This window comes from Marmota marmota, unplaced genomic scaffold (genome assembly GCF_001458135.2).
Source record: "Marmota marmota marmota unplaced genomic scaffold, marMar, whole genome shotgun sequence".
NCBI classification, from domain to species: domain Eukaryota; kingdom Metazoa; phylum Chordata; class Mammalia; order Rodentia; family Sciuridae; genus Marmota; species Marmota marmota.
Window position 1 is genome coordinate 44,930,989 of NW_026000174.1, and position 22,376 is coordinate 44,953,364.

The following is a 22,376-nucleotide window of genomic DNA, read 5'->3' on the forward strand; positions in this document are numbered from 1 at the left end:
AATCTGTTATCAGGGGAAAACTTGTTTTGACAGTGAGAAATCCTGCAACGACAGTCTCCGTCCACGGTACTGAGGTGAGGGACAAGGGCTTTGCAGCTGGAGACAGGCTGGCTGAGATGCTCACTTGCTTGGTGACTTGGGGCAGGTTGCTTAATCTTCTCAATCTTCTGTAACTTCCTTGGGAAAATGAGTTTGCTAGTTTGTGCCCTCTGCCTGGTATTGTGAGGATTAAATACGACAATGTATGGAAAGTCCTTAGCATGTGCCAGCACATAGTAACTGCAGAATAGATAGTTTGGGTTGTTATTGCAACTGGATCATTCCTTCCTCCAGAGCAGAAAGCATTCCTTTTGTGCCCTCTGTGATAACTACTGTGATGCTGGCCATAGGACAGGCATTCACGGAGTCCTGTTGGCTCAACATCCACACTATCTGGATCTACTTAGCTGTAGGTACTTCAAAAGGCACATTTAATGACACCCCTCCTTGTCTGGTTTAGTTTATGAAATGGAAAGCAAATTAGCTGCTTAGCCATCCAGGATCCTGAAAACATACGGTCCCTAATATTGTCACAGCTTCCACGTGCATCTACTGCTGATTTTAAAAAAAGGATCTGTGCAATGAACATTTCAATAATATCTGACCACATGCAGCTTGAGTGGACAGTCTCACTAAAACTTCAAACATGTCAAGGTGGCATTGAATTGGAGGTAGACTGGAAAAAAAGAGAAGTGGCATTTTAATCCACCGGGCATAATTTAAGATACCATTAAGTCAGAAATAAATCCAGTCTTTGAGCTATTCAGAACCTAAGTGGCTCTCTCCGTCAAACCTATAATCTGAATATTTAAGAGGCACTCTAAAGAAGTGCTTTTCTTCTAGAGAGAAAAAATTCCATTAGAATAAATGTATACTGAAATTAGTGAGCATAACAAATAATACTTGCTCTAATAGCAGCATCAAAAAGATACTATCATTAATGGTCTGTTGAAACTCTTCCAATGAAGAAGTCACCCTTTCTTAGCCTAATGAGGCAGGTGTGTTTTTCTTCAAGATTAGGTCTTCCATTCTATTTCTCCTCCAGATCTCCCAGCATCATGCCTCTTCAGCACCCATCCTTCCCTCTTCTATCCACAGCCCACCTGTGGTTCTCAGACCAGGAGGGTTCCTAATCTTCTGTTCTAGCATGGGGTGGAGCATGTGACCCTTGACTACAGTGATTGGTTTGCTTATGGACACGTGACCTAAATCAGGCCAATCAAGGTCAATGAAACAAAAATGCAGGATTTTGGTTTGAGTTTTCCCCCTCTCTGTAAAGGGCTTCAAAGCTGTTTGCTGCAGTCAGTTTACAGTCATGGGGGAAGTCTGCCCAAATGGAGGCAACCAAGAAACAAAACTCAGAAGAGAAAGCAAGCAAGAGAAACAAGGGTTTCAAACACACCACTGAACCCCTGAATCCAAGCGCACCTGAAGCCAACCATACTTCAGGACTTTTAAATAAAAGTAATAACTTTCCTTTGCTTAAATTTATCTGGACTGTGTCTGCAACCTGCAAAAGAATCCTGTTTCATAAACTTGAAACAGTGCATTTTAATTAATTATTTTTGTGGTACAGAGGATTGAACCCAGGGGTGCTTTATCACTGAGCTACATTCCCAGCTCTTAAAAAAAAAAAAAATTAAGACAGGGTCTTGCTAAGATGCTGAGGCTGGCCTTGAACTTGTGATCCTCTTGTTGAGCCTCCCGAGTAGCCAGGATTATAGGCGCGAGCCACCATGCTCATCCCAGAAATACATTTGTAAGTGGCTAGCTATGGCTTCTCACCTTCAGCCAAATTACTTAGAATATACAAATGTTGCACGGAATTCTCAGAACTCCACCTGCCTTGAAGGATCAGCGTAGGACTGACCATTTCTGCAGAACTGGTTGCCACCTTAGAAATGCCAGGGACCACTGCCCAGGTCACCAGGTCCTGGGTAATGACAAAACACTGGTTCCTTGAGAGATCCAACTTCTGGTCCCTGCTGGGTCATTCCTGAGCCACAGAACCTCAAATAAACCCTTCTGTGCTTCATCTTCTTCTTGAAGAGAATGAAGCCTTTGTCCTAACAGAGAGAATAGGAGGCAGTACTGCAAGGTACTTAGGAATATGATCCCTGATACAGGTAAAGCTTGGTTCAAATCCCTACTTGACCCTCAACTAACTCTATGATTTTGGGTAAGAGGCTTAATTTTTCTGAGCTACAACTTCCTTCTCTGTAAATGGGAATAAATTAGAATATTATTGTATAGGGCTGATTTTAAAGATCAAATAAGGTAAAGTTTACAAAATGTTTTTTTTTAATTTTAATTTTTTTAGTTATAGATGGACACAATACCTTTATTTTACTTATTTATTTTTATGTGGTGCTGAGGATTGATCCCAGTGGCTTGTACATGCTAGGTAAGTGCTTTACCACTGAGCCACAACCACTGCCCAAGTTTGGAAAATGCTTAGCAATGCACCTGATATACAGTAAAGACATAATAAATGGTGGCCATAACAACTGTAATATCAGAAAAAGAAAGAATGTGAAAGTACTTTGTAAAAATCCTAAAGCACTCCACCTATATCAGGGATTATTGTCATCACCTCTCTCCTAAACTGGCTGTAGTTATAATGTCATTGCGTGAAGTAAAGGCAATAAATTCAATGAAGTCAATTGATAAATTGTTCTCGGCCAAGTAGAGGGACAGTCAGTATTTGTCAATGGGGCACAAGGGTGCAAACCCCATGCTATATAACTCTCATTTCATCAAGAATTAAGCACACTCTCCAAGAAATATGTCTGGGAGGTTCATGGAAAATGCTATCAATAGCAACCTGTTAAATGTCCCTCTGGAGACCTGGAACTGTTCCCGAGCTATGCACAGTTAGGCCCCTGCTGAACTTTTCCAGAGCTACATCTGCAAAAGCACAAGAAAAGTCCCCTTCCTGATTTTTCAATTTCTTTTAACACCAATTTCATGGGCAGAATGCAAATGTGCTTCTTCATGAATGAGAAATTTGAGTTGCTGGACTTGGTGGCAGAGATTTCCAAGAAAGCCGAGAATGCTGCCTTATAGCAGTGCCCGCCTGTCTCCACTGGTACCCCCCCATCAAACGAGGGGTGCTGGATTTCAAATGGGTCGCTCCCAGCAAAGGAACAGCAGTAGTGGAACCCAAACCGATATTCCTTCCAGATGGCTGAAAAAGTCTCCCCAGCTGAAGGGGCTTTGGTTCTCTTAGTTTGGAGACTTTTAAAAATGCAAACACAACAACCCTAAGAAGTACTCCCCACAAACATATAAAAGGGTCACTTTCAAATCACCTAAGGATTGCTTAATGTGGAAAAAATTAAAGCTTGAAAATCGGGTCCATAAAAATGTAAGGAGTCTTGGAAAAACAACCCCATCTGACGTTGCAGTCCTCGTTCGGGAAAATAGATAGACTGTTCTCTTACTCTCTTTCCCAACTGCAGCCTGTATACCAGCCGTGTATATTTTGGATTCCTTCCCATCCTACCATGATTTCCTGTCTAAGTCTGGGTCCCATGGTAACTGGAGAAATTTGGCATGCTGTCTCCCATGCATTGGCTGGCCACACGCAGGATGCCAAGTGGGTATCTCTTCCACAACAGACGTGTGTCTCCCTTCCAGCTCCGTTAGCAGGGTTATGTTCAGACTCACCAACTCTTACTAATAAAGTCTTCAGTTTCTAAACAGATCCTCCCATCCAGCCTCTCTCACTTACTTAAGAGGGAAACAAAGATTTATTGCAGAATCAGAAGACCCTTGTTTTCTAAATTACATTGCCTGGGGTAACAGAGCTGCAAGGTTGTCAGAAAAAAATAAATGGCATGCCAACTAGCAAAAGTGTCCAGTAGTTCAGGAAAAGCAAAACCTCATTAGGGATGGGCAAAAGGGATCCTTAACAATGTGTTTCCCGGTGAGAGTCCCAAGGATGCACTGACGTGAATCACGTGTTTCAGATGTCTGGGACCTCACTTCTATTTATCTTTCAGCTCTCAACCCAAACGACACTGCCTGCAGGACTGTGACAACCCTATACCCCCAATGTGGCTTAAGGACCTCATCTTCCAAGCACAGCACATTACGGAACACACTGTAACCTCCTGTTCAATTCCTGCTCTCCTGCTCAAAGCTCCCAATAGGCAGGGACTGTAGCCTCTCACCTTCATTCTGACATAGCACTTGACATAAACTAAGTGTTCGGTGAATGTGTGTGGAATGGCCTGTGGGCAGACCACAGCCCCAGATCACATCACAAATTCAGGGAATTTACCCTCATAACCTCTCTGAGCCTCCTACCAACTGCACAGTCCTACTTTCTCCTTCACGAAGGCCTGCTACCCTCAGGAAAAGATGTCATAAAAATCACTGGATTGAAGCCAAATGGAATCATACATCGTAAAGTCTTACCTTCCCCAAGTGCACCCCACTAACTCAGGTGCTCTCCTCCACTTTGACCTAAGGAAATAAATGATCATTGTAGCATTTCAGGTGATCATAGCTTTAGGGATATTTTTGTTTGTAAGTTGTTTTGGAGGAGCTAGAAGTAGCCCCTCCTACTATGACAAAACCACACAACAACCAACCCCTGGCCCTGCAGCAAACCCAGCATCCAGGGACCCTCCCCTCCCCCAGCCCAGGGCAGCAAGGGCAGCCCAGTCTGCTATCCAGCAATGCGTCTGTTTATTTTGCTAATAGAGCAAACAGACCCTCTTTGAAACAGAGGCAAAAGCAGCAGAACTCAGTTTTTCCTGCCCATTTCCTCTGCTGAATTAAATAAGAACTGGTTTCAGTAGGAACCCCTGGATAGAAAGCAGGTTCAGAGAATCACATGTCATGGAAGGGCACGGAGGGAGAGGAGTCACTGTGAATTACAATTGGCACAAGGGAAGCACTGCTTCTCTAGGTGAGAGACAGGCACAGTCCCTGAAGCCAACAATGGCCACCACAGAGGACATGCAGCTTTGCCTTATCAAGTATTACCTGCTGGACGAATCTGCCTTTAGAGATTTACATGTGCCACGCATTAGACTCTCCCAGCTGGACCACAGCACGACCCTACCTTTGCACTTCTACACACAAAGAAACTGAGGCTTGGAAAGGCTTAATAATGTACCTACCCTCAGAAGTTCAAGAATAGGCAAAACTAATTGGTGGCAACAAAAGTTAGAATGATGGTTACTTGGACGTGTGGGAAGTGGTACTAGGGAAGGACCAGGAGGGCAACTCCTGAGGTGGAAGGGTTTTAGATCTTCATTGTGACCTGGGTAGTTTGCACGAGTGTGTGCCTGGGAGAAAATTCACCAAGCTGTGTGCTCAAGATTCTGCACCACATGCACTTCAATTTAAAATACAGAAAAAGCTAAGAATGTCTCTTCCTCAAACCACACAGTGAAGAGCCCAAGGTCACCCTAACTCCAAAGTCTATGTTCTTGTCTCCTCTGCTTTGTCAAGTTCACTCATTTATTTATTTTTGTAGTACCGAGGATTGAACCCAGGGCCTCGTGCATGGTAGGCTAGCACTCTACCTCTGAGCTGTATCCCCAGCCCTGCTTTGCCAAATTCAGAGGAAAGGAGCACAGCATGAAGGTCATTTATGCCCGATGCCACAGACCCAGGAGCATGTTATGGGGGCATCTCAAATGTCCTCTGTGCTTTCCCATCCATTAAGAGAAAGGGAACTACGGGTAAAGAAAAGCCGTAGGCAAAGGTCATGGGGCTTGGCGGTGGCAATGAAAGCAGAGAGGTCTAAGAGCATCCCAAGGCAAACACCGTCCCGTCCAACCCAAACGTTTCCTTCCCTTGGAAAGAAAATCTCCTGGCTAATGTGAATGCTCCTAAAGTGACTCTAATGAAAGCCTTCCATCTGGTACAGCAAGGACAAAAACAGCCCTGTCTTTGTTCAGCCAGTTTAGACTCACACGGGAGTTTATGCCTAAGACCTGCACCAAACCTGAGAAACAAGGCAACTTAAATACCCCCACTGTTCTGGGTTCCCCATGTGGAAGCCACCGTGGCCGGAGGAGGAAAAAACTTCAGTTCTCAGAGTATTCTGCACAAATGACAGGCAATCTCAAAGGGCATTAATGGTGGCTTACAGCATGGCCCAGGTGGCTCATGGCATACTGATAATAAATAGCTACCACCTATTGAGAAACCACGGACTTTTAGCCTTAGGTGAGTGAATTTGATTTAGCATAATCTTTGGCTCATGACCACTTTTAATTAGTTCCATTAATGTAAGCTCACCTCTGAAAACAAAGCTAGAGCCTCAACAACCATCTACACCTAACTCATGCTCCTCCTCCTGGAGTCCTCCCTCCCCTTCACTCTGCCCAGGAGCCATAACCATCCCCTATTTTCCCCATACCCTGACTTTTCCTTTTATACTGTACTTACTATCTGTATAATACACTCCTTTGATATTTTTTTTGTCTTTAACTTCATAAAAACTGTATATATAATCTATTTTTTAAATTAGTTTTTTAGTTGTAGGTGGACACAGTACCTTTATTTGTTTGTTTATTTTTTTATGTGGTGCTGAGGATGGAACCCAGTGCCTCACACGTGCTAGGCAAGCCCTCTACCACTGAGCCCCAGCCCCAGCCCTGTACACATAATCTTTTGAGCCGAGTTTTTCACTACAGTATTGCTACAGTTCATTCAATTCCTATTTTTCCTCCCAGCCATTTGCTGCCAGCTGAGCCCAGGTACCTTGTAAGAAGCTTTGCTTCTGCGTTTCAGCCCCATGAAGCAAGTACTACTTTTGACAGACTAAAAAACAAAACAATCAGGCTAAGACACCTGCCTAGGTCACATTTAAAAAGCAGCGGTAAGTGGGGGTTAAACTCAGATTTGTTTCCAAAGCCCCCATCTTGCCCTGTAACAGTCAGCTGCACTAGCACATGGGTGGGTTCCCTTCCTGTTCCAAGGGAAAGGTCACCAAAGGCACGCCCCTCCTCCTCTAGTAACCACCATGATGGCCAACTCCTGGACACTCATGCGCCAGGACTATTTCAAGCATTTTAGAACATACCACTCATTGAATTCCTGCAACTATCAGAACAAGGTAGGCAGCATTACCTCCATCCTATAGACAAGGAGACTGAGGCACAGAAATGTGAAGTCACTGGTCAGGGAGGAAGTGGAACCAGGACCTGAACCTGGGCAGCCCAGCTGCACATGCACACCCTCAACCCAAAGCCCTGCTGCCCCAGCCCTTGTGACAGCCATCCAAGCAGCCAGAGTGCCCAGAGAAGATGAGTGCCAGCTCAGATGAAGTCTGTGCTGTTGTCTGTCGGTAGTGACAGCAGCACCCCCAGGAACTGACTTATTTACTAAGGAGGGTCAGGCACCAGGCCTCCAAAGAGGCAGGGGAAGAGTTGCCTGCAGAGTTGGTAGGGAAGGGGAAGGGTGAGGAGAAACAGCAGACCATCAGAACCCAGCCCCAAGGAACAGCAGAGCTCACTGGCTGCTGATCTCAGCCTGGGTCTGAGGGCCGTGAAAAGTCTCTGAAAGCCAGGGCCGGAAGGGTCAGTGGGCAGTGCCTTGAGGGGGCACACAGCATCCTACTTACAACACAAGAGTCTTACTTCACTCGTTTCCAATAGCCTAATGATTTGAGTATAATGATCAGCACAGAAGGTCTGGGCTTTGAAGCCTGAGAGCACTTTCCTCAACTGCTGGTTGTACCTGCTCGTGAGTGACCTTGGACAAGTCATTTCAATGTTCTTTAGTCCTCAGTTTCTTCATCTGTAAAATGGGATATAGAACCTCAAGCTGATGGTTGTAATGAGGACTCCATGAGATTAACTCAGGAAAATCACTAGAACCTTGCTTATCTCATAGAAGGCACTCAACAAATATCTCAGGTCTGAGAAGACTACACCAGATCATTGGCTTCCATTACGTTTTCCAAGGCAGCCCTGCTCTCCATCTGCCCCAGGCAAGTCGCTCTGAGTGGGTGTCCATCCTGCTCCTGAGGAGACCCTCAAAAGGCCAGCCTTCAGTGCCGTGTCTTCCCAGCCTCTCTTGGCCTGGCCTTTCCCAAGCTGTGCCCCCTCAAGGGGGATCTCTGCCTGATGTACAATCTTAGAGGAGCCCAGAAAAAACTCTGACTCCCAGGGATCTGAACCATCTCAGGAGCAGTGAAACAACATTGTCCAGCTCCTCTGCCTCCCTCGAGTGGATTTAGCTTAATGTAGCTAGGGGAAGTTCCAGAATGTAAATTTCTTGAGTGCCTCTAGATGTTTCTGTAAGCAGTCAGACCTGGAAATGGCAGACCTTAGGGCCTCCTGGGTTTCAGGAAGGAGGAAGAGCTGTGCAGAGTCCTGCTGCAGGTCCACACATGCTGGACCCTTTAGAGGTTTGGGCCTGTGCTGATAGAGGACTAGGCTGCAGCACAGATAGCAAACAAAGCAACTATTTGGCAAGAAGAGTCTGAGTTACCCATTTACCACGAGAGATCTGTCAGTTCCAGGGAAGCCCCACAGAGGACAGCGAGTGGTCAGCCTGGGAGGGCCCCACTGTTCCACAAATGTGATGTAATATCCTGGCCTCACATCCTTCCCTTCTTCTTCTGGAAGCTTCTCTGTGAGTAGGGCCTCCCTCAGTAGAACCATGCACAGAAGTAGAGAGGGGATAGCGTCATTTCTCAGTGGCACTTGGGTTTCCCCAATTTAAACCCAACTCTTGTAACAACTGTGATCAAAATTACTGAATTCCCTACAAATGGTTCCAAGTTATTTGGAGTTCATTACAAATGGCAGATTTAGCACATTCTGGGTGTGGGAAAATGAGCGGCAATTGCATACACACATGGGCACTTCACACCACAAACAAATCCTATAGAAATAATCCAGCTCTGAGCACACTGTGTGCTGGGGTGTGCTTGTTACCCAGCCCAAATCAGCAGGAGGGAAGCAGGCTGTGGTCACCATGCAAACAGCAGGCTGTGGTCACCATGCAAGGTACTGAAATGACAAATGTACTGTCATGCTTTTATCTTCACCATCTGCAAAGGAGGAAGAGAAAGGGGGAAAAAAAAGGACCACGTAGAGTTCATGATATGCAAATTAATTTACACATTCACTTTAAGTGCTAACCACCTTTGGATCAATTTTTTTTTGATTAAACAGATATTACATGGTCAAGTAGAAAATGCAAATAACGCATGACAGAGAACACAGGCCACATGCCGTTACTAGGAAACCATGATGATGAGGATGGTTAATCCCCACAACCACTCTGCTAGGTAGGTCCCAGAATTCTCCCCATCTTACAGAGGAGGAAACTGAGGCATAGGAAAGCTAAGTAATCAGCTGTACGACCTAAGTGAGTGAGTGGCAGAGTTAAGGTTTGAACCCAGGCTCCAGGTATGGTTGACTATCCTCTCAGTCCCCTCTACAGCTCAAGAGAGGCCTCTCTTCATCCTCACTCTTCTCAAGGACACTCTACCCAAAGCCATCTGTGTCAAGATCGCACCAAGGGCCATTAGGCTCAGCCCTCATAGCAAAGGATGCAAAAGGACCTCAGACAACAAGAAGCACTTAGAACCTGAACCTTCTGGGTAAACTTCATGTTCTAAAAGCCCCAGATTCCAGATTCTGGCAGTAACTCCTGGTGGCCAGTCTCCAAGTGGACACCAACAGGCTGGCTTCAGGCAAAATGCCTCTGGAAAGTGCTGACCTCCAGTGGGGGCAGAACAGGCAGTTCTGAGTGAAAGGGAGCTCGGAAGAGCTGCTGGTTCAGACAAACAAATAACCTCTGCTTTGAGACGGAAAAGTCATTCAACAAGGCCCCAAGGAAAGACCAGAAGAGCCTAGCAGCAATGCCAAGGGCATCTACCTCTGAAAGACACTTTGTGGCTCAAATGGAAAAATGCGTGTGAAACATTGTAACACATGAATCCTTACTATGTATCAGACATTGTGCTGTTCTATACACATCCGGCTATTCTGTCTTTTAATCTTCAAACAGTCCCGATAAGGTATTTTAAAAATCATCATTTCACTAATAAGGCAACTATTTCAGAGAAGCGAAATGAGTTACTCTAGACCAGGACACACAGCTTGGAAATCATAACACATGTCCTCACATCAGGGCTCCAAAGGTTAGAGCCGCAAGAGTCAATGGCCTTGATCTCTACTTCCACAAGTCTTCCTGCTACTGAAAACAGCTTCTAAGAAGCGGAGGAATGGTTAAAAATTTCAGACCTGTAAGAGCTCAGATAGCTGGTCCCAAGCGACTGACTGGTGACCCAATCTATTGGTCACGTTGGCCCAGAGAACTGTCTGTGATAATGGAGATGTTCCACATCTGCACAACCCAATATGGTAGCCAATGGGCACACTAGAAATGTGACTTGCGTGATGAAGGAGATGGCTTTCATCCTTCCTGAATTTTACTAAATTTAAACTTCATTAGTCGCACATAGCGAGGGGCCACGTTCTTGAAGAGAGCAACTCTGCAGATTTTCTCACTGCATGTTAGATTTCCTGGGCACCAGAGGATGAAGCTGCAAGGACACCCACAGCGTCCCAGGGCAGCTCTCAGTACAAAGTAAGAAAGAAAAAGTTCTCACTCTGGAGCAGATGCCATTGCTATGACTTGGAACCTTTGCAGTTGGGAGAGAAAGAGTGAGAGATGGCCAGTTCCCAAGCAAAAGGGCTCTCAGGTTTTATTTTTATTTTTTCCTTTTAAAAGGAAAAAAAAAAAAAAGAATATATTAAAGGGCCCCAACTAAATTACCTAGGGAATGCTGCCACTTTTTCTGGTGACAAATGCCTTTGGCTTATGATGACACAAGGGCTCAAATATGGTAAAAAGGAAAAGCCAGAAGGGTAAACAAGAAGAGGCCCAGCACTCTCTGAGGTGTCATAAATCCAGAGGAAACAGACTGAAGGAGAGAGAAGCTTCCAAACATTCTTCCTCTTGAACTATTTTAAGCAACCAATACACACAATTTCTCAGAGCGTATTTCATTCACAACAACAGAGAGAAGCAATGTGCTTCACGGGATACATTTTTAAACAAGCAGAGCAACAAATACCTACACTGTGGGCTGTGTGTCCCATTGGCACCCCACCGAGTGGCGTTGCTATTTTAAGGCACCTAAATGGGCACATTTGTTGAGAAGCAGCAAGTGATGCTTGGCCTTGCTTCAGCCACCTTTACTCCTGGGACCAACCCATTCATTTCTTGCTCAGGAAATCATTGCATATGCTTAGTCTCCACCCAGATCACTCCTGAGGACAGGAGGGGACAGCAGGGCGACTGCGAACTCCGGAGCACAACGGCTCTCTTGAACTAGCTACATCACATGGACTTCCTTGACCTCAGTTTCTTCAGCTATAAAATAGCAATAGGAAGAATACAGATGATAAGAATTACATAACACGCGGGAGGCCCACAGCCCAGGGCCTGGTACCTTTGTAAAGGCTCCATTCATCTTGGGACTGAGAGTTGAACCTCTTGGTTCTCTGGCTGGGGAGAGACCATGTGGTTGAGCAGTAGAGAATCTGGAGGAAGGTTGCCTAGGTTTGTTAGTCTTATCCAGTATGACCAGTGTGACCTTGGGCAAGTTCCTTAACCTCTCTGGGCTTCTGTTTCCTCCCATTAAAGATGGGATTAATAATACCCACTGCATTTACCAGTGGGGTAAGAATCATGATTATGGGGTGCCTTGCCATGCAAGCCTAACTCTGCCCTTCCCAGGCAATTCAGTTTTCTCTTGGGGTTCCATGGAGATCGCTACAGATGAGGTGTGAGCCAGAGCAGCATAGCTGTGAAGTGAAGGAAAGCCACCATCCTGGGTGGGGCGACAAAATGAGCACTCCAGGACAATGATGCTTTCACCACTAATAATAGCTAATGTCTGAGCGCCCTGTGTACCAGACGCTCCCGAGAGCTCTACCCACACGGTCCGGGCCCTTCTCCAGACCATTCAGTTAGAATTTCTGGAGGTGGGACCTTCAGACAGGCACACGCTTTTATTTTCAAGCTGTCTAGATGATTCTAATGTGGAATGACAGCCACCCAAAGGGACAACGCTGTGAGACAGAAACTACAGCCACCCCATGGAATGCAGGAGGAAAGCCGAAGCTCAGAGACACCAGGGAGCTGGTCGGCAGTGAGACAGTGGGCACTCCTCAGCTTTCTCCCCTGGCCACTCAGTGCCCCACCCCTCCTGAGGGGCAAGGACCAAGCCACCTCAAGGGCCCTTGGCTACTCCCACGCCATTCTGAGACCTACGCCAGGCCCGGGGCCTGCTGATCTCCAAGGAGCCGAACCTGCCTGGAAATGGTCTTGCTCTTCCAAAATTAAAGGACATTCACGCAAAGTCACAGTGATTCACAGAACAAGTGGACCTAATTAAGCAGACCCCATGCTAATGACAGGAAACGACAGAGCTGATGATGGTCACTGAAGGCTGCTGGCTGCCTGCACGGACGCCAGCAAGCAGAGCTCAGGGGCTCTTCAGGCCATCAGCTGAAGGGATGGCAACACCGACAATGGAATCTCGCTGCCTGAGTCTCGGCCCAGCCCTGATGGACTGTGCCCACCCACTGGAAGGGGACAGGAGGCAAAGTTTCAACCCACCATATGCTTAACGAAGCTCGAGGTGGCCTTGCCTCCCAGCCAACCTCCTATCTGGTATCTGTGCACTGAGTTTGAAACAAGCAACCCAAATGGCACGGGGACTCTGGCTCAGCCCCGCTTTCTCATACTTCAACCGACGGCCACTGTCTCTATTTCGGTCAACAGCTCTCCCCTTCTTTCAGTTACTCAGATGGGAAACTTGTCACGCTGATTCTCCTCTCATTCCTCACACATCCGAGCTGCTGGCAAATGCCACTGGTGCCAACTTCAGAACACACCCCCGATCCTCCACGGCCGCCCTGGTCCCCGCCCCCATCTTCTCTCACCTGGGTTATTTTAAAAAACCTCCTAACTGGTCACCTTGATTCCAAGCTTGATGCTATAGTCCATTTCCACAGAGTGGAGAGAATGGCCTGGTTAAAGTGCAAACCAAATTGTGTCACTCTGCTGAAGTCCCTCAATGGTTCCCAGCTTAGATTTATACCACGACCTTCGAGGCCCTACCTAACCACATCACCATTTCCCCTCTGCATGCTGCCCCCCGCTCCAGCCACACCTGCTATTCCCTCCACTTGGAGTTATCTTCTCCTGCCATGCTGGCCTCCATGTGGCCTGCTCTTCCTCATTATCCGCAGGGCCAGCACTCTCTCTTCTTCTGATCTTTTATTTATTTGTTTTATTGCCAATATTTGGAACAGTCCCGGTACACAGTAAATCCTCAGTCGAAATTTGTTAATGAACAAACCACACTCTGAGTCTCTCCCCTGCTCCTAATCCAGAGGCCCACCACCCTAAACACTGTCTTCTCCTTAAAGACCAAAGTGAGCTGGGCACAGTGGTGCATGCCTGTAATCCCAGCAACCCAGGAAGCTGAGGCAGGAGGATCACAAGTTGGAGGCCAGCTTGGGAAACTTAGTGAGATCCTGTCTCAAAACAAAAATAAATAAGTAAATAAATAAAAAGGGCTCCAGATGTGGCTCAGTGGTAGAGCACCCCATGCATTCAAACCCCAGTGTGTGTGAGCGGGGAACCAAGTAGAAAACACTGCCTAGGACACTTTCTGAGCATCCACTGGACAGGCGAGGGGTCATCCTGATGTCTTTTCACGCAGCTCTACCCCTGAGGCCCCGTCACCTGCTATTCAGCTAGGTCCCAGCACAGTTCTGGCCTGTGTGACGTGTCCTGGGAGGATTAAGGCCAGAAGAACAGCTGCAAGCAACTTGCTTCCAAGTTGAGTCTCCAAGTACAAGCTGATTTAGCCAGCTACAGAAATGAGTTGAAGAAAAAACCATCGGGTCCCCAGTTTTCAAGAAGCAACTCGTTCCTGGACACCAGGCACTAGCCCTCAGCTGACTTTCAGCTTAGGATCTGGAAGATGGTTGGGCTGGTGGGGAAGGGGGCCACACAATCCACCCCGTTTACCTTGCTTCCATCCCACCTTCCCAAGTCCTGCTCAAGCCTGGGGTCTAGGAAGGAAGTTAGAGTCCCGTACACCTCAGAGCATCAAGCACCACGTCTCGGCCTTCAGAATTCCTGGCAGCCTGTCACCCTCAGTTACTCTAATTTTCCCTCCTCTTTGAAAAACCGGCCCTGCCAACTGCAACAAACAGCATTTAAAAATATCTTGCTGGATTATACAGGACCGCCTTCTAAATTCCTTACAATGCCTGTCTCTGTCCCACATAGGATAAAGAAGGGTGTAGCATATTTAATTTTTTTCTCTTTCTAGCTGCTCCCCAGCTATAAATACCCAAGTCTGGGTAGACAGGCTTCAAACACTGGCTGTATGAAGTCACCTCGGAGCTGGATCTCGCCACAGTGCTGGCCTGCCAGGGCCTGGACACAGCTGTCAAGTGCTTTAGGTCAGCCAAAAGCACACAGAACTCATCTTCAGGGCAGGGGAAAGCAAAACTCTAAGTACAGTAATCACAGTTCATGCTAATAGAAAAACTATGGCCCTCAGTCCTGCGACTCAGCTGGGCCTTCAGAGAGCACATCCAGTTCCATCCTGGGCTGTTTCTTTCCTGAGGATACTAATTACAGGGCTTGACCTTAGAGAAATGATTTCACAGTGTCCTTGTGGGGTCCAGAAACATTATCAGAGACCGAAAGGCCCCTGGAGAATCTAGGCCAACCTCTTCACACCACAGACGGAGAGCTCCAAGAAAATACAATGATTCACTCTGGTCACAGAGGGGGCAAACTTCAGCCCAGAATTTTCTGGATCCAAATCCACAGTTGTCTGCACTGAATTGTCCTAGACACTTCTGCACACATACTTGCTTGGAATGTGAGCCTTTGCTGGGTTTACTAATAGCTCTCCTCACAGCAAGTACTCATTTTCCTACTCTAAAGAAGAAGGGGAAAAAAAGTTTTAAAGTTTTCAATCAAAGGGGTTGCAAGCATAGCTCAGTGGTAGAGCACTCGCCGAGCATGTGAGAGGCCCTGGGTGGATCCCCAGCACCATGAGAAAAAAAAAAAAAGTTTTCAGTGAGAGCGTGTCCTCAATTGTAGGGATGGTTTTTCTGACTAGAAGGCCTGTTTTACACTTTGAGGGCCAAATTCAATCTCTCCCCAAACCTAACCTTATAGCTTCAGTATTTCCAAGCTCTTTTCCTATTTAATTTTCTCTCCTCATGGGACACTTCCTAGCTCACTTTCAAAATAGTGGACCTCAAATCACTAACTATAAATGACCCTGTACGTACTTTTGCAATAATGTTCATGGAGTTTATCTTCTGAAGTGACAAGAAAATTCCTTCATAACACTGGGGTCAGGAAAAGGACAAACACCCAAGTTATTAGCTAAGCCCCTGATGATCTTTCACATTTTGCTGTCAGCAGAATTTGGCTGGACCCTAGGGTGTTCAATCCAGATGAAAATGAGCTGTAGGGTGGTCTGCAATATCAAGCATGTCACATGATTGAAATCTTTCTCGATGCTCTAGAAGCACCTGAAGCAAGCACCAGAAAAGCACTAGACATCTGAGAATTGAGCTGTCATTGGATAAGGCCCAAACTGGAAATTAAACATATCAAGTTAGACTTAAAACCAAAAAAAAAAAAAAAAATGTTCTGGGATGCTTTTATCTCATCTTGTTTTATGCTGCTCCCTGCTTCCACAGTGGAGAAGCCTGCTTTGGCAAGATCAAATTCAATGGTCTCATTTAATGAGTTTGCCAGTCCCAACTTTGATCTGTACTGGGATGGCTCTGGCCTGAAATGCTCTGCTCAGGGCCATGGAAGAAACAACCAACTCAGAAGCCAAATTCAACAGGATAAGTAAGGCCGACTGAAGGTTCCTCATGCCCTTCGACCTACATTGGCTTGGGTCAGGTCCTCTTCTGTTACTCTTACTGCTGGGACAGCAAATGGGCTCATTTTTGAGGTCCAGCTTTCAATCAGCAAGAGGAGTAATGGGACTCAGGGGCTGTGGTCAAGATGAGCTGGGAAACAGACACACTCGATTTCTGATTTATAAAATCAGTTTTGGAAAACTCTTGTCCTGCACTCTGGCAGGCTTCTTAACATCTGGATAAAAGATGTGGGAAAGTTTTCCCTTTTCCTGTGTTATCTCCCCTGCTCCTCCTCCTCCTCGTTATATATCTGAAGCTCCCAGCCAAACAGGGTTACTTGCTATTCTCCAACACACACATCTTGGCTTCCAGGTCTTTGCTCACACTGTTCCCTCTGTCTAGGGACCTCTGTGCTCTGCACAACCTCCCCAGTTCTCAGTCACAGCTCTGCCTGACATCCAGTCTTATACACTCACTGTACCTTCCACAAGACGCCTTGAATCTCTTCCACCCACTTGGGTGACTGGGATTGGGATCACTCTCTAATCATCAAGAGCTTCAAGGTCCCCATTTATGTGCTGGACAGCGTATCTACCTTTCAGAGAGGATGAGGGATTGAATGAATTGGCTCAAGTAACACACTCATAATAGGTACCAGATGCAGTAAATGAAGGCTATCAGCATTGCCCCATCATCATTTGAAGCACTGATTACAAATTTCTTCACAACTATCCATGATGTGCTCGCATCCCCCACTAAACTCCTCCCCCGATGAGGACTCTTATCTGCCAATCTCCTCTCTGCCTTATACAGAGCTGGTGTTTGGTGAGTGGTAGGTTAATGAGGCTGGTGTGGCACCTCTCAGGTTTACTTGGGTTGTGTTTCTTAATCATTTCCTCCCAGTCCAACATGCAGATCCAAACAGCCAAAGCTGCAAAAACCATTTAGGTCTTTTTAAAAACAAGCAAGTTGACCACAAAGTATGTTTACATGACACACCAGCAAAACACAAAACACCTGCCATCCCTGTGGCTCTTGACTTGGCGGCTGTAACAAGCCCGGTCCAATATCCACAGAACTGCTCCCTGGGGGCCTGGAGCTTTGAATCCACACTGTTGCTGTCACTCTGGCAGGGGTGGGCCTGAGTTCAGGGGTAGCAGTCTGATCTCAATCCGCGCCACCCCCGCACCCAGACAGCTTTGTCCTGGGGACAATCAAGCCATAACTGAGCAAAGTGTCAGGGGGTCTTTTCCAGATTCCACCACATGTTCCTAGCTCCACACACAAACTCTTAGTCACCAAGAAGAGCCTTGTGACAAATATTTGTCACTCTTGAGATTTGGGCCATGGTTTTCCCCTGTATGAGAGGCTCCCACTTTAGCAAAAGCAAACAAAATTAGTGCATTCAACATGCTTGAAAAATAAAATGACAACTAATATTCTGTATGCCAGAAACAATGCAAGGTTCCTCACAGAGAGATGCTTATTAAATCCTCACAACCATCCTATGAATTGGGAACTATATTCAGTCTTAGCAGTATTTCTCTGTTGAGGTGACACCTGATCCGCAAGGGATATCTGGAAATTTCTGGAGACATTTTTGGTTGTCACAACTGGTGGTGAGAAGAGGGTGTTATGAGGCATCCTATAGTGCACAGGACAGCTCCAGGCCAAAAAAAGAAAAAGATTCAGAATGTCAGCAGTGCTGAGGTTGAGAACATGGCTTTAGAGAAAGAAGGCATCCAAGTTAAACAACCTGCCCAGCATCACACAGGTCCCAAGTGGAGTTTGGAGGCATCACACCCAGGCAGTCCCAACCATGCCGCACTCTTCTCACCAACTCAGAAGCTTCTCTACTAACCCCAGAGCACTGAGTGCATCAGGGGCAACCGTCCCGGGCAGCCAGAACCAGCCCCTCATTTCTCGCCAAAGGAAGGAGACTTGGAGTGAGGGCACAGGTCAGTAATGGACAGAGCAATTTGGGACCCAACTTGGTCTCCAAAGCCAGGACACCACTGTTATGCAGGCTCCTTCTGTCCCTGTGCAACTAACACCAAGACTTAGCAGCCGGACACCATAGTGGAGTCTAAGGAAATCAATTCCACCTTCAAAAAGGCTCTTCTCCCAACTCCTAGGGAAGATTGCTAAGCTCTCAAGATCAGTGGCCTAAATGCAGGGTCACTTGAGCTCTCCCTCCTTGGCCTGTCCACCTTCCTTGAGCCAGCCCCCCTCACCTATGGAGGAGTGTCATGTAGCAACTCTGCAGCTTTTCCATCCAGCTGAGCTTATTGATCACCTAGAAGCTGCCCCTTGTATAGCCCTCCCTGGGTAGCAGAGCTCCCCGCCCCATTAAGAGCCATAATAACGGCTCCTTCAAATCAATGGCACCTCTAGGGCACACTCCCTGGGCCAGGAGAGTCTCTGCTGGTCTAACAAATTGGAAGTGCCTGGAAGTGGTAGGCCATTAACAAATGGGATCTGTAAGAAGTAATGCTGCTGCTATGAGTCTTACCCTAACTGCCATCTGAAGAGGGTCAATGCTGACCTGTTTCTTGCTACCTTTATTCTGTGATTCTCTACAGGAAAAGCCCAGGCTTGGAGACTGAACAAGTGAGGGCTTAATCCTTGCTCTGTCATTAAGGAGCCGTGAATTCCAGGCCCCTGGAGACCCCTCTGTGAAAGCACATCCCACTCACAGGATTTTTATGGGGATCCAGCAAGGTCACAGATGAGAAAAAGTGCACAGTACCGCAGAAAAGTCAGGCCTATTACAGCAGCTGAAGAATCACAGAAACGGGTCAAATCATCTACCCACCACCCTATTGGCAAAGTCTATATCCTGATGGGGAGGTGAGAGGACAAAACTGAGGACTAGTGGCAAAGTGTCTCTGCTTCTTTCTGAACCTCAGGTGTTGTTTATGCAAAGCAGGAATTGATTATCTTGGGTCATTCCTTGGACAGGAGGCAGATGGGTGGGCCACAGGTGCAATCTCTTTGGACCAAGTCATCAACAGACATTGTCCTCTCAGGCCACTGTGCTGGCAAGGGGAAGATTAGCATAGTTGTTTTTTTGTTTTTTTTTTTTTAGGATTAAACCTAGGGGCACTTAACCACTGAGCCATATTCTCAGCCTTTTAAAATTTTGAGACAGGGTCTTACTAAGTTGCTAAGGCCGGCTTTGAACTTGCAATCCTCCTGGCTCAGCCTGTCGAGCTCAGTATAGCTTTTCTTAATGAAACTTTCCCCTCAGTCCTCCTGTTGACTTACCTAAGCAGCCTGTTGGATCTTTGCTGTGAAACCCTTCCACATTGGGTTCAGCACACGAAAGGCAACCTCTTAACTAAAATCCCCCAAGCTGACATTTTACTCATCATAGACAGCCTTGGGGAGCCTGCTAGCAATGAGGGTATCAACTGGCTGAATGAAGTCCCTAAGATGTGGTGACCCCCCAAATTGCTGCCTCTACTCACCAAGAACCATTTGAGATTCTCTGCTTTGTTAAAGGGGGAAGGTTCTTCCAAGGTGTCAAAGGAATTCAAATACAAATTCTGGAATTAAAAATTAAAACTGTCATCTGCCAGACAAGCATTTACAGAGCATCTATTATGGGTTAGACACTGTGGGAGACCTAGGGGAGATGACAAAGCCTGTGAGGTCACAGTTTGATGAGAGACAGACAGAAAGAAACAGGAAATGATTCAAGAAGATTCCCTGGTGCTGTGGGAATTTCGAGGAGGAGGGGCTCCTCCAGCTGTGGGTGGGAAGTCAGGTGAAGTCTTCTGGAGGAAGCCGACTGACTCCAGCTTGTTCCTCTGCCTACTTAAGCCTGGGGTTGCATTTCTCAAGCAAGGAAAAAAAAAAAAAAAGTTATCATGTCCAAAGCTTGCCTTGATTCAGTTTTACCGACTCCCTCGTCTTCAATAAAATGGTCAGGGGGCTGGGGATGTGGCTCAAGCGGTAGCGCGCTTGCCTGGCATACGTGCGGCCCAGGTTCGATCCTCAGCACCACATACAAACAAAGATGTTGTGTCCGCCGATAACTAAAAAATAAATATTAAAAAAATAATAATAAAAAAAAAATAAAATAAAATGGTCAGAAGGAAGGGGAGCTGCCCTCCTCTCACACTATCCAGGGTGGAAACTGATTAAACAGCAGCTCACAGTTCAATTAACCCCTGCTCCTTCCGTTGATTATCTCAGTGGAAATCCATCCTGCAGTCTCCTTGATAAATGAATCCTACAACCAGAAGCGTTTTCATCCTGGCTTTAGAGGCATCCCCTTTATTTCTTGGCTGAAAATGAGATGTTGAGGCTTGCCTCGCTGATAAGTGAATAATTCAGAGAAGTCCTGGTCATTATTTGTGGCCAGAAGGTCCTTAGATAGTTGTATTGATATTATTGGCTATTGCTAATGAAACTTCAGAGAGGTCTTCCTTGTCCGTCTTAAATTAGCCCCAGTCTTAAATTATCCTATTACTCTGTCCTTTAAAAACAAACAAACAAACAAACAAACAAACAAAAAAACCCTAACCACAACCAAGAGTAAATTCTTATTTGCTTTTTCTTATTTTCTCTACTGGATTATAAACTTTATGAAAGGAAGACTCCCCTTGCCCACCACGTAATTCACAGCACATTTCTTTCTTTCTTTCTTTCTTTCTTTCTTTCTTTCTTTCTTTCTTTCTTTCTTTCTTTCTTTCTTTCTTTCTTTCTTTTTCTTTCTCTCTCTCTCTCTCTCTCTCTCTCTTTCATAGTGCTGGGGATTGAACCCAGGGCCTTGTACATCTGTGCAAGTGCTTCACCACTGAGCCACATGCCCAGCCCTTCACAGCACTTTTAACACTGGTGTTAAAAGGTTCTTCCAAGGTGTCAAAGGAATTCAAATACAAAATACAGGGTCAGTGCTGAGGAAATACTTGTTGAATGAATTGTTACTATTTATTGAGCATTTACTATGTGCTAAGGTCTTAAAATGTATGATCTCAATCTTCGTATCAATCTTATGAGCTAGATGTTACTATCACCCATTTTATAGATGACACCACTGAGGCTTGGATAGTCAACAAGTTTCCCCCAGGTCACTCATATAAATGGCAGAGGTAACTTCAAACCTCATGGTGATTTCAAAATCAGTGCTCTTTACCACTATGATAGAGCAACCCTTATGTGCACCCTGGGTACTGACTGATCTGGAGCAAGATCATTCTTATCAATATCCCTTCATTTAATTGAAACTGAAGAGGATTTTCTCAAAGATCAGACAATCATTAAAATTTAGTAAGAAAAATCGCCAGGAAGAAACCCAGAGCTAATGCTCTGTACCAAACTCACATACAGGGAGTTTCTTGAGAAATAGAAGAACGCAGAGAGGGAGTGTAAGGAGAAGTTTCTACTTTCTTGGAGCCCTCTGTTTATAAATACTACTCTATTAAAGTGGTTTCTCTGCTTCCCATAAGGAAGTCATGAAGATATCATCGTTTAATGACATTGCCCTGGGATCTGAGACATCAAAAACAAATGGGCAACAATATATAACTTCTGCAGCTCTATGAAGCTGGAATCATGTTTTATAAACACTACAGTACTTTTATCATCCATCTTGGGCTGAGCAAAACCATATTTGTCCAGCATTCTGAGTAATGGACAAGAATAGATGGATTAGGGCTCTTAAAATTCCTAGTTGGAAGACATTAAAAGTTTAAGAGCTCTATATAGCTGAGTCAAATGCATGTGCCCATGCTATATAATTAGGAGGCACAACAACAATAAATATATAATTTAAAAGAGGAGACCAGCAGGACAAGAATACTAACCAGCACTCTCCCTCCCATATGTAGCCAATCCCCAGTTGGTCTTCAGCTGTGCAGACTGTAACCTTGCTGGTCTTGGAGTCATTTTAATATAACAAAGGTTCAGATCTTTCCATTTCTTTCCTAAGCAGTTTATGCTTCTCTCTGAAGTCGGCTTTCAGGCATAAGCAATTCATTGCTCCTCAACTAAATATTCATTTTACTTTGTCTAAAGGGACTTAATCAATCAGCCTAGTTATGGTTTTGAGAGGCCACCCCCTGGTTTTCATGTATAAGAAATGAGTATTCATGTCACTAAATGGAAGCCAAAGCTCACCTTGCCTGTAAAGGAGTTCCCTGGAGACTAGCAAGTGGAACAGACGGAGCTATTCTGGCTGTCAACATCTGAGGAGCTTTGCTGTCTGTCACACAGGGAGTCCTGCTGCCTCAACTACCATGGCTTCAGGGCTGTTTGGGAGTGGAGGTCAGGATGAGTTAAAACCAAAAACCCATCCTGTAGAGAAAAATCCCAAGGAGGACTGATTCTTGATAAGCTATGGCTCCTTGGTTGCAAGCATTTTAGACTATGACACTGTTTGCTAGCCATTCCTGACCACTTTGCATTTTTAGGTTACCCTGG

The 22,376-nt window shown here is 45.8% G+C and overlaps 1 protein-coding gene across 4 annotated transcripts in view; it reads right to left on the minus strand.

The window, feature by feature from the left end:
• The window catches only part of Abtb2 (ankyrin repeat and BTB domain containing 2), a 160,758-nt gene that overhangs the window by 134,263 nt on the left and 4,119 nt on the right, over positions 1–22,376 (minus strand). Inside the window, exon 1 of one of the 4 annotated variants that reach the window (XM_048788572.1) lies at positions 13,208–19,866. The exons of the other annotated variants lie outside the window; for them this stretch is intronic. The gene's annotated coding sequence lies outside the window, so the exon portion shown is untranslated. Of the gene's footprint in view, positions 1–13,207; positions 19,867–22,376 lie in introns of those variants that run through there. 4 annotated transcript variants of the gene reach the window in all.